The following is a 13,297-nucleotide window of genomic DNA, read 5'->3' as shown; positions in this document are numbered from 1 at the left end:
GGGCAGCTTTCAAATAGTTTAACAGTGCTTAACACATTTCAGGGACTTTTCAGGCGACATTGGTCTCATCATAATGCTGTCAACACTCACACTAATCACATAGCTTATTAAGCATGACCTCTGGGTGCCTCTCCAAACGCGTTGTTGAAGTGTCTTAAGTACGGTTAAAGTGGTTGAATGCTTCCAGTTATTATTGCCGAACTGATCAACCCAGATGGTACACTGTTACATGTGATACTTACGTCTTCTCACAGACCCTGGAACATGTGCGAAAAGGTCAATGTCTTAAACAGAATGCTCGTGATAGAACCATCGTAGTTGGAAAAACTGGAATGGAAGGTGTTACATTTTTCGTGCGTCATGCACTTATTGTTTTGTGTGAACAAATTCTTTGTCCTTACGTCTCCTTCAGGTCATAGATATTACGAATCACTATTCACAATAATTTGAATTGACAATAAAATTAAGTACAAGTTTCTCCTGCCATGACGAACATATTTCAACCACTAGATTAAGATATCACTAATTGCCTCCATTACTTGCGAGCGAAAACTACACATCGTCTGACCTCAGTGACAGGTGTTCGTTAGCGACAAAAAATATTACTGGCAAAGAGAACGAAGAGGAGTTATACGGTTCTATTTTGAATGTAGGAAATCCGCACTGTGAACACTGTTACAGCCCAAAAATTAACCAGAGAGAGTATTCAGACAGTATGAATGTCACAAGAAACTTTGAATTTTTTATTGCAACTCTAATTCAATCAGAAATTTTTGAACAGATGAAATTTGGACCTAAAGTTCTTATTATAATTTCTATGGAAGAGTAATTGACAAGGGTATTATTTCGTCAGTTTTTACCGACATGTGGGTCTTTGTTCTGAAATTTTTCATTCTTGTCTACATTATGCTTGTCAGCAATCTGATTGCATCAGCTCTTAAACTGATTGTGCGATAATTCTTGCACTTGTCGGATCTTGCAGTCTTCGGAATTGCGTGGACGATGTTTGTCCGAAAGTCAGGTGGTATATCGCCAGACTCATAATTTCTACGCACCAACGTGAAATGCCTCTTTGTTGCCACTTCTCCCCATGATTTTCAAATTCTGATGGAATGTTATCGAGCCCTTCTTCTTTATTCGTCTAAAGCTCTTTTAAATTCTCTTTCTAAGTTTGGATCCCCTATTCCTTCAATATCCGCTCCTGTTTCTTCTTCTATCTCATCAGATACGTAAGTCTTTCAACTCCTAGAGGCCTTCAATGTACCCGTCCCATCCATCCGCTTTCACCTTCGCATTTAACAGTGGAATTCCCATTGCACTCTTCATGTTACTACCCTTGCTCTTAATTTCAAAGAAGGTCCTTTTGACTTTCCTATAAGATGAATCTATCCTTCCAACAATCATTTCATTTCCGATGTCTTTTTCCAACTGAAATCTTATCATATCTACATGCCTCTTCCCAGTATACCTTCTCGTCTTGTAATTCTCCAACAGAGTATTCGTTCTACTAGCTGAAATTTATTGCAAAACTCAATTAGTCATTTTCCTCATTCCTAGTACCAACCCATATTCTCTAACAACCCTTCGTTATAGTCCATCCCCTACAACCGTATTCCAGTCCCCCATGACTGTAGGATTTTCATCTGTCTTTACGTGCTGAATTACCCGTTCAATATCATCATGAACTTTCTCTGTATCTTCATCTTCGGCTTGCGACGTCGGCTTCTATACCTGAACTATGGTTGTCGGTGTTGTTCGCTGTTGGTTCTGATGAGAACAGCACTATAACTGAACTGTCACTCTCTGTTCTACCTTCCTATTCATGAAGAATGCTACTCCCCTTGTGCCATTTTCTGCTGCTGTTGATATGACCCTATACTCATCTGACCAGAAATCTTAGTCTTCTGTCCTTTTCACTTCGATGATCCCCAATATATCTAGACTGAGTCTTCGCATTTCCCTTTTCACATTTTCTAGCCTCCCTACCTCACTCATGTTTCTGACATTACACGCACTGACTGGTAGAAAGTTATCCTCTCGTTCGTTATTCATTCTTTTTCTCGCCTCTCCCTTAGCAGTTTCATCCTGGAGATAGGAATGGGGGACTATTTCAGAATCTTCTGGCAATCGAGAGATCATCATGACACTTTTCAATTAACTGCCACATGTCGTGTGGGTACAAATTGCGTGTCTTTAATGAAATGATTTCCATTACCTTGTGCATACCCATGCCGTTGATCATTATTGTTTCTTCCGCCTTTAGAAGCAATTTCACACCACAAGGCCAAGAGAATGCCCTGAAACTCTGCCTCCCCCTCCTTCTCCCTCTTGACAAAGCCGTTGGCAAGATGAGGGTGACTTCTTATGCTGGAAGTCATCAGCCTCCCTTACTGATGATTTTTATTCAGAACTGTGGCTGGTTACGATCCTTAGACCGATGACGTTTTGATTACTAATCAGGGACACTAACTCTAGGTCATAGGAGCTCCCGCCCGTATATTATGCTTTAAAATCTTTCAAAACTATCTTGAACTGGTGTTGCTAGTAACTTCAGATCGTATATACTTCACACAGCCATGAAGTGACATTGGCCTGTCAAATGTAGAAGCAATATATGCAAACATAAACTTGACTATACTGCACCGATTACAAGTTGCTCATGTCTACCATCAGCTGACAACAAATACTCGTTTACTTTGTATTCGATCGTTGTGAAGGACAGATATGAAACTTCCTGGCAGATTAAAACTGCGTGCCGGACCGAGAATCAAACTCGGGACCTTTGCCTTCCACGGGCAAGTGCTCTACCAACTGAGCTACCCAGGCACAACTCACGGCCCGTCCTCACAGCTTTAATTCTGCCAGTATCTCGTCTCCTACCTTCCAAACTTCACAGAAACTCTCCTGCGAACCTTGCAGAACTAGCATTGCTGGAAGAAAGAATATTGCGGAGTCTCGGTCCGGTACACAGTTTTAATCTGCCATGGAGTTTCATATCAGCACACACTCCGCTGCAGAGTGAAAATTTCATTCTAGAAACGTCCCCAAGGCTGTGGCTAAGCCATGTCTCCTTAGTACCCTTTATTCCACGAGTGATAGTTCTGCAAGGTTCGCAGGAGAGCTTCTGTGAAGTTTGGAAGGTAGGAGACGAGGTACTGGCGGAATTAAAGCTGTGAGGACGGGCCGTGAGTTGTGCCTGGGTAGCTCAGATGGTAGAGCACTTGCCCGCGAAAGGCAAAGGTCCCGAGTTCGAGTCTCGGTCCGCCACACAGTTCTAATCTGCCAGGAAGTTTCATATCAGCGCACACTCCACTGTAGAGTGAAAATTTCATTCTAAGGACATTTATGTTTAAATCAGTCGTTTCTAACATCGTTTTCTACCGTAGAGCTCCAGCATCCCAAGAATATTTCACCATAAGAGGGAACAGAACGAAAAATTTACGTATACTTCAAACAAATGATCTTGTGAGCAGCATTCTGTCGAATCTAGATCGTCTCCAGTGCCATTTACTTAAATAAATATCATTATTACTAGTGGCTGGTTGTTGTTTTTTTCTTTGAAGGAACGCAGACTCGATCTCAAAATGTCAGTTTTCAACTAAATAATATTTGTACTAATTAGGATACACTAGCGGTCCATAACCAAACATTTTCAATTATCTCGCAGTATAACTCGTTCGGTGGGTCATGTTTACTACAGTATATTTGCTTGATTTATGATGTACATTCAAGCGTATTAGTTTTGCTATTATTATTATTATTATTATTATTGTACACCCTGTGGAATATTTGTATGATTAAAAAAATTCGTCTATGATTCAGGATGGTCTTCCGTGGTCTGGGGTACTCAAAGACGGGAAAAGGAACAGGTGCCTCGAAATTCAGTTGATGTTCTCCTCGCACCAGTAAACGTTACAGCCGCTGCGATTTCTCCGGACCAGAGCGCAGCAGAGAGGCCTCCCGCTGGTGAAGGTTAGTGGACGTCAGACGGCAGCCTAGTAGCCTGTGGACAAGTTTTGTAGCGGTCGCCGAGTGGCGCCGATCGTTCCGGAGGATCAATTTTTACTGCCGGCTGACAGCGGGCGGCCGCGTCGCGTCGTTGCGGGCCACACACTCGCGTCCACCCCACTGGACGGTGGCCAGCCGTCGGCACTGCCTCATCAGCGACAAAAAGTGAAACAAGGCGAATCTATCGGTGCGCCCAAGCAGACGAAGCACACTAAATGCGTCCCATCTGGTGCAACCACCAATATCACCTATACCAAACTCTCCTACAGCCTTCAAACATACAACTCCTTTTCCCATTGTCTGATAAGTTATTTTTTGAGTGAATTCTCGTTGCTCTCTTGGTTTACACATAATACACCTGCTACGACTTTCACGCTAGTCGCTATAATTAACATAAATTAAGCAGTTTCTTAACTACCATCAGCATGCAATTAGCAACAGCGGCTCTCTCTTCTAATACATTATCACCTCTTAAGATTTTAAGCAACGAAACCTCTGTTGCTTTCGACTAGAGTCACATAGGCAGTGGCAGCGAAGGTTTTTGACAGAAATTTCACATTTTTGTCTTGAGCAAATAAAGTCACAATTTTTCACAACACAGTTCTCGGAAATTTTGTACTATAAATCCTAACTGCAGTCTGACAATGGGTTTGAGCCCGAAGCTACTAACTGTGAAACAACTAATTTAATACAAACGTGTGGCTTGTTACTGTTTTTGTCCTTATTGCTTGTAAGTAGGCTGTTTAGGTTTTTATATAGGTAACGCCACGTAGCGCTCTGTATGTAAATCACTGGCTGTGCTGTGTGCAGTCTGTGGCTAGTTTGCATTGTCGTCTGCCATTGTAGTGTTGGGCAGTTGGAGGTGAGCCGCCAGCAGTGGTGGATGTGGGGAGACAAATGGCGGAGTTTTGAAATTTGTAAGACTGGATATCATGAACTGCTATATACATTGTGATTTTTGAACACTATTAACATTAAACTATACCTTTCACAAATCACTTACCTCACAAAAACCTTCGTTACTCAAGCTACTGCAATACAGCGAGCGCCACTACTGCCAGCTAAATAAAAGATTCAAACTACTGAAGGCACTAACTACTGATAGGCATAGTTAGCAAATGAAAGATTTTGGTAGAGAACAAACAATGTATTTACCTCAACAGTGTTCAAAAGTCATAATGTATATAGCAGCTCATGATATCCAGTCTTACAAATTTGAAAACTCGGCCATTTCTCTCCCCAGATCCACCACTGCTGGCGGCTCACCTCCAACTGCCCAACACTACAATGGCAGACAACAATGCAAACTAACCACAGACTGCACACAGCACAGCCAGTGATTTACATACAGAGCGCTACGTGGCGTTACCTATATAAAAACCTAAACAGCCTACTTACATGCTGTACAGAAATGGAGGAAAAGTAATTATGAATTTTTCTCGCACATTTGAAATATTTGCCAGATTGAGAATCAAAGCTGTACCTTTGCCATTCTGGAGCAATAGTGTTTTCTATAGAGCTATGTTGCACGGTCCGCATTTCTGATTCAGTGTGCCAGCACCGCCTTCAACGTTTCCAGATCACAGAAACCTCTCCAGCACTTCCGCTAACTCGTCGTCCCTTCTCTCAAGAGCGTTACTCCAGCGAGATATACAGAGAGGTCCTGAAGCGTAGCTTAATAGCTCAGTAGGTAAGACAACTTGGAAAGGAACGCGAATGCTTAGGTTTGAGCCACACTTTGAGTTTTAATTGGTCAGGACTAGGATGTCGCTGGTTTTTTATTACAGCTAGTGCAATAGCCATGTCATATCCGAGGACACCTCTAGTGGCGAGGGTGCGAGAGGAGGGGGAGGGAGTTGGGATATAAGGTATGGAGAAGGGAAGGGAAGGAGGTCGGTCAGTTATGTCGACGTCATCATTCTCATGGCCAATGGGGATCATTTGTGATCTATGCTCTATAGGGAAATGACCCGCGGGTCTTAAATGAAAAGACAAGAGTTTTCATCATTTATTTAAAAATAAAAATATTACATATTGCTTACTGACAATAATTTCTCAACCCGTATTCATTTAGAGGAATTGCACGTGTATACATTGAGGATCAGGACGACCAGTAGGGAACTGTAATTACGAGGGTTACCCGCAAGGTAATGCACTGCATTTTTTTCTTCAACAGTTCTTTATTGAACATAATTAAAATTACCCACACGAAAGAATGGTGTTTTATCTATACGCCCTATGTTTTCACGTAATCTCCATCCCGTTCTATGGCCTCCCTCCAGCGAGAAACAAGGGCGTGTATGCCCTATCGGTACCAATCCTTGTCCAGATGGCGGAGCCAGTGCTTTAGTGTGAGAATTGCCTCCTCATCGTCCTCAAAATGTCTTCCACGAGTGGCATCCTTTAATGGCCCAAACAAGTGGAAGTCCGAGGGGGCTAGGTCAGGTGTGTCGTGTGTGACAGCCGTGGATGGTCTTCCCGACTGCTGCAAATCGTGGAGCTCCGCCGAACCGCCTTTTCATAACTTCAGCCTCCGTGCCCAGTGGCTACCTGTACTTCTTTCGACAGCAAATGCTCCATAGGCTTTGTACAAGCGTTTGCAAATGTTCCCCACAGTGTCTTCATCTACAGTAGAAATACAATGACGGCACGTTGCTTGTAACGTACTTCAGCTACAAATGTCATTTTGAAACTGTCCTCCAGCTACGCTGTCGGAAGGGACGGACACATGGCGCGCTCATTCAGGCGACTTCACATAATACACTCCTGGAAATTGAAATAGGAACACCGTGAATTCATTGTCCCAGGAAGGGGAAACTTTATTGACACATTCCTGGGGTCAGATACATCACATGATCACACTGACAGAACCACAGGCACATAGACACAGGGAACAGGGCATGCACAATGTCGGCACTAGTACAGTGTATATCCACCTTTCGCAGCAATGCAGGCTGCTATTCTCCCATGGAGACGATTGTAGAGATGCTGGATGTAGTCCTGTGGAACGGCTTGCCATGCCATTTCCACCTGGCGCCTCAGTTGGACCAGCGTTCGTGCTGGACATGCAGACCGCGTGAGACGACGCTTCATCCAGTCCCAAACATGCTCAATGGGGGACAGATCCGGAGATCTTGCTGGCCAGGGTAGTTGACTTACACCTTCTAGAACACGTTGGGTGGCACGGGATACATGCGGACGTGCATTGTCCTGTTGGAACAGCAAGTTCCCTTGCCGGTCTAGGAATGGTAGAACGATGGGTTCGATGACGGTTTGGATGTACCGTGCACTATTCAGTGTCCCCTCGACGATCACCAGTGGTGTACGGCCAGTGTAGGAGATCGCTCCCCACACCATGAAGCCGGGTGTTGGCCCTGTGTGCCTCGGTCGTATGCAGTCCTGATTGTGGCGCTCACCTGCACGGCGCCGAACACGCATACGACCATCATTGGCACCAAGGCAGAAGCGACTCTCATCGCTGAAGACGACACGTCTCCATTCGTCCCTCCATTCACGCCTGTCGCGACACCACTGGAGGCGGGCTGCACGATGGGGCGTGAGCGGAAGACGGCCTAACGGTGTGCGGGACCGTAGCCCAGCTTCATGGAGACGGTTGCGAATGGTCCTCGCCGATACCCCAGGAGCAACAGTGTCCCTAATTTGCTGGGAAGTGGCGGTGCGGTCCCCTACGGCACTGCGTAGGATCCTACGGTCTTGGCGTGCATCCGTGAGTCGCTGCGGTCCGGTCCCAGGTCGACGGGCACGTGCACCTTCCGCCGACCACTGGCGACAACATCGATGTACTGTGGAGACCTCACGCCCCACGTGTTGAGCAATTCGGCGGTACGTCCACCCGGCCTCCCGCATGCCCACTATACGCCCTCGGTCAAAGTCCGTCAACTGCACATACGGTTCACGTCCACGCTGTCGCGGCATGCTACCAGTGTTAAAGACTGCGATGGAGCTCCGTATGCCACGGCAAACTGGCTGACACTGACGGCGGCGGTGCACAAATGCTGCGCAGCTAGCGCCATTCGACGGCCAACACCGCGGTTCCTGGTGTGTCCGCTGTGCCGTGCGTGTGATCATTGCTTGTACAGCCCTCTCGCAGTGTCCGGAGCAAGTATGGTGGGTCTGACACACCGGTGTCAATGTGTTCTTTTTTCCATTTCCAGGAGTGTACTTACGTAACGTTTAGCATTCGTAGCATTATTTTCGGCTGAGACAAAAACTACGGTATATTACTTTCTGGGCAACCGTCGTAAATTGTCCGTAAATGATGGCTGATATTGACAAATAGACTAGAGAATTGGTAAACTGGATGTAGAAATAGGCTATAAATTGGCCATAAAATTAGTACAATAGACCAAAACGCAGAGGTGCGTAAATAATTGGCTGCCTGAAATTAAGACAATAAATTAATTTAAACACCTCTCTTCTGGCAGTACATTTATATATACGTACATTCTGTAGTAAAAATATCAGTTGTAAATTAATGATTTAATTATGAATCGCCTGGTTGGGACCTCGGAGACAATGAGTAGCAATACATGTTAGTAAGTATTTAACAAAATTAATTATTATTATTAGGTGAGTGTGTGTCATTATATTTTGTGCTTTGTTATCATTACAGCGCTAACTGACCTATTGGAAGTGTTCCCTGACCACTGTTTCCTGAACCATCACAACGGCTGCAACAGTCCACAATGCAACATAAGAGTATTACCTATTACCTGATACTGAAATAGCAGCATGAACAGTCCACAAGTCCACAAGTGTGATTCTTCTACTTCAAGACAGGACGCTTTATCAGTACTGCGGCACAACCAATTTAGAACGCAACTTGAAGTACGAATGTGTATGTATGTTTAGTGCTTGTCCAGCTTTGCTACATGCAGTGAATCTCTTGAATGCGTGTGTGTTTTGTGGGTGAATTTTGTGTGTGTTTGTGTGTGTGTGTGTGTGTGTGTGTGTGTGTGTGTGTTTTGTGGGTCAATTTGATTGCACCATTTCTCGTTCGATCGAGCACTACATTCTTTACAAGCCGCAGTGTTGTAGTTGATGGAATGGTTCCGTCCTCCTTTGCGGTCACAAATCTTCTGCTCCAAATATAGCCGATGCTTGGAAGTGGTAACTTAATTTGATGCCGAATAAGAATTATTATCTCACTGTTATTATTAAAAGCTCTTAAAGCAAAATGTTTGTGGGAGAAGCGGTTCTGACGAATTATTTGATAGTCCTATCGAGCTGGAGTTGTAATACTGCGTGGCTTCATTCTGAGGTTTCAATCGTATCGATTTCTGAAACTGTGAACTGGTCTGCTGATGGCTGTGTGAATCGTGCCAATACCCAAGCTGTTGCTTCAGTGAAAGTATGCTATAATTTCCTCACTAAGGAAATAGATTAAATTGCTGTTCTGATGTTCTGATTATGTTCAGTTTCAGATGGGCTAATGTCTGAACAGCCACTGTGACGTATACTGGATTGCTAGGAACCTGAAGAACTTTGGTACCAGGGCCCACTGTAGGTAAACGTATGTGGATTGTGTCAATTAGTCTATCATTAGGGTATGAATTCTTTGTAGTATTACTTACTCTCAACATGGATTTTGCTAACAGGTAGAATATTCACTTTTTGATTCAGCTCATAAATTTTGTAGTTATTATTGTTCAACAGTTGCCTCCTCGAAAAACCTAATAATGGTACTACTAAACTTTCAGGGCTAAAGTCTACTGCATCTTCCATTGTTTATACCTCTGCGTTAGATGACAAAACAGCTCACAAATCCGCTTGCTGAGTGCTCATTTTTCCAATTTTATATCAGAAACGAAAACAAAAACACGAACTGTGTTTGTAGCATCGAGAAATTTTCATTTGCATGTATTTGTGAAAACACTCCTAAAATTATGAAACAGTCATACAAAGAAGTTGCATTATTGCATTATATACAAATGTGTAAGAGCAGTATGCAAACTAATAAACATGATCCCTGACAGTTGCTTTATGCTGTGCGGAGTTGTTTCACGCATCTACATGTGATTTCGCAGATGACCCTATGCCAATGCCCCTTCATAACTCTATAGACAGTTACCGTTTTTACCTTCAGCCATTTGCACATCACAGTTGAAAGCTATCAACAGCGCTGCCAGTTGTCAGGAACCTTCTCAGGTTGCCTGGACTGTAGGAGTGCCTTAGTAATACAGAATAAATATCTTGAAACTTCATGTATGCTGAAGCATGTTTTCAAGTATCTCAGTGTTTGTGAAATCATATCTCCTGAGCTATCTGCGATATCATGATATACTTTTGCAGGTGAGTATAGCGGCGTATGTGAATACTGCCTGCGAAATGTGTTGCGAATAGAGTTAGTAGCAAAGAAGTTGGTTGGTTGGTTGACTGGAAGAGAAGACAAACAGTGAGGTCAGGTCAACACTCCCATGATTTAAGATGGCAGATATCAATAGAGGAACAATACAGACAGCACAGTCCAATCAAGGGGAAGGTTTAAAAGGCAAACAAATTGGGAAAAGAGTTGGTATGGCAGCAGGAAGAGGAAATGAAGGGGGTGGGTGGAAACAGGGTGAGCAAGGGTGCCCAAGAAACGCTATGCACAGTGGGACACCAGCATCGCCATCGACCTGTCCCGACACCCACACCATACCGTTATCACAATACAATGGAGAAAAGAGAAACAAGGGAAGGGAACACAACACTACAGAATAGACCAGGCAAAATGTCTGGAAAAGGAGAGAGAACCTGGCTGATGTGGACGCTAGGTCAAGGCCTCTATAACCAATGCCAACGCTAACTGAGGGACTCAAATTTCAGAGCAAAATTCAAGGGCTTAAACCGGAGAGGACAAAACGTTTTCGTGAAGAAATTCGAGAACAGACATAACCATGTGAGGGTCGCCTGCTAACACCTTAGACAAATAAGGCCCGAGGGCACATTTAGTGTCAAGGGAAGAAAGTCGGGGACAGTCCAGCAAAATGTGGATCACCATGAGCAAAGCCTCACAACTGCAAATGGTGGGGGTGGGGGAGGGTGGCGGTGGTGGATCATTGTAAATTAAAAAAACCATGGGCCAACCTAACACGGCGTATACAAAGATGGCAGAGTGTGATCGATTCCCACCAGGAGAGGCAGAGGGAAGAGTTCCACATGGTGGGAATCCCTTTGACTGCGTGAAAGCTATTTGTTGGAAGCCTCCCAGCTACATGATCAGCAAGGTCTCTGCCCAGGATATGGACAAGGCTAGGAACCCAAAGGAAAGTATTCAAAGACTCATTGAATTGATTAACGGTACAGAGTAAACCACTGCCTTAAAATTTAAGGTAGGTTGGATGCTTCTAATCTAACAGCAAAGACTTCTTATTATTTCTGTCTTATTGGTGTACAGATTTTAATATTTAAAAAAATTACAGAAAGAACATAATATATATAAAAATTTCCAAGGTTACAGAGAACTCAATGTTTAACAATTGTTAAAGTGGTCTGATATAATTTGTTTCTGCCTAAATCATCAGAATACGATTTGCATAAGGCAAATGTCACAGAAAAATAAAAATATGTAATGCAATGAGTGTGGTGAAAATAAGTTACAATATATAGTGGGAAATGATATACTATATTTGGATCTGTAATGCAGTCTAAGTAAATAGTTGGTTTGATAACAGCCTACTTCTACCTATTTCAGGAGAGAAAGTTGAAAGGTGGCTACACTGAGTCACAGCGCCAGAGATTGCGCCAAAGAGTTTTATTCCACCGCCTCCACTGGCAGTGCTTGTTCAGAAGTTGTGGTGGTTGGTGCTCTGCTGAGAGGATGTTGATAGCTGTACTATTTTATTCTATGCAGTCAGATTGCGTACTAATACTAGTCAGGGCCAACCGGTTACGAGACTGCATAATCCGGACAGTCAGCTACTAAAAATTAAAATTATTTGCATTATATTTAATTAAGCCCCCATGCAAGGTCTCTGTTGAACCTCGAGCTATTGTCATCTGAAATAGTTTGTGTTTATGTATGTCTATTTTGTTCTTGTATAGTCACATATTATTTGGAGTATTGCATGTCAGGACACTACATGATATTCAGTAGCTGTTTGTTTCTGTTATTGTTAGTAGTTGTGATAAATCGTATGTGATAGCTTAGATACATACACCTTGTATTATAAAGACTAGATACTGAGTGAGCAATTGATATGTGGAATACACGAACTTTAGCTTTACTTGCTTATGTTTTTAAATTTTTTAGTAGAAACAGAATTTATTTCGTTGCTACTTGAATTCAATATTCCTTAAGTAACTTAATACATTATATTTTATTTTTATACGTTTTTTATATAGGATATACATTTGGTATATAAAATTCATTGATAGCAGCTGTACATATAGAAGAGAATATACTTCTGTCTACACATAATAAGACGAATAATAAATTACTGATTGTGTGGAGTATACTTTAAACAGTTTGCAGTATGTCTTTGGGGAGGAAGAGCCTCAGAATAAAAGTTCTTCGAGGCTACTCCTTCCCAGCGACATTATGTTATTACTAGAGTCTTGATATGTGGTATCGATGTTTTATCATGATTGCTACTGCTTGTTGTGTATGTTTGTGACTGTGTTATGGCATGCAGTGCCATGTGTTGTTGGTTTGAGTCCCTTACGTGTTGATCCCTCTTGTGTCATGTTCACTTAGTTTGTTGGTTCCTTCCTCTGTTACGGAATCTGTGGTCATGCTTATGTCCTCTCATGTGGTTCGTTGTGTTGTTTGTGCTTCTCTAGGCGTCCTTCCGTATGGGTTTTGACGCTGTGCTCTTCATGCCGTGTGTTCAATACAATGTCGACCATGCTATTTATTTTGCCCCAGTCACCAGGATTACGTATTATTCTGACGATGTCACTGTCGTTCTGTATAGGTCTCACATGTGCTATCGTGTTTCATAGCAGTGTAACATGTTCTGGCGTCCCAGCTTCTCTGCTAATTCATATTTCATCCTTATTTAGTACCATATGGTTTAAGTGTACCAGGTACAGCCTGTGGCCTGTGAGGAAATTGACCATCCCCCAGCTCGGGTCACATGTTTTAGTTGTAATCCTTCGCATGGGTCAGGAAAGAAATAGTGCACTCGGCGACCCTAGTCGGTTGCGTCCCACTCTCTCTGCCACGTTCGAATCAGCCATTGTTTCATTTGTGTTTTGTTCATAATGTTGATTCCTAGAATTTCGATGACTTTGTCGAGCCTGTCCCTCTTGCGCACGTAAAGTGTTTCTTTATAACTATTCTTAT

General features: G+C 43.1%; 1 non-coding gene across 1 annotated transcript; it reads right to left on the bottom strand.

Moving 5' to 3' along the window:
• Window positions 1-2,749: 2,749 nt before the first annotated feature.
• Window positions 2,750-2,826, bottom strand: Trnap-ugg (transfer RNA proline (anticodon UGG)). The gene has a single exon. It is a non-coding gene; the product is annotated as a tRNA-Pro (tRNA).
• Window positions 2,827-13,297: the final 10,471 nt, after the last annotated feature.

Source organism: Schistocerca serialis, chromosome 6, assembly GCF_023864345.2.
Source record: "Schistocerca serialis cubense isolate TAMUIC-IGC-003099 chromosome 6, iqSchSeri2.2, whole genome shotgun sequence".
Taxonomy (NCBI): domain Eukaryota; kingdom Metazoa; phylum Arthropoda; class Insecta; order Orthoptera; family Acrididae; genus Schistocerca; species Schistocerca serialis.
Note: the sequence above shows the minus strand (reverse complement) of the source record. Positions and strands in the feature narration are given on the sequence as shown.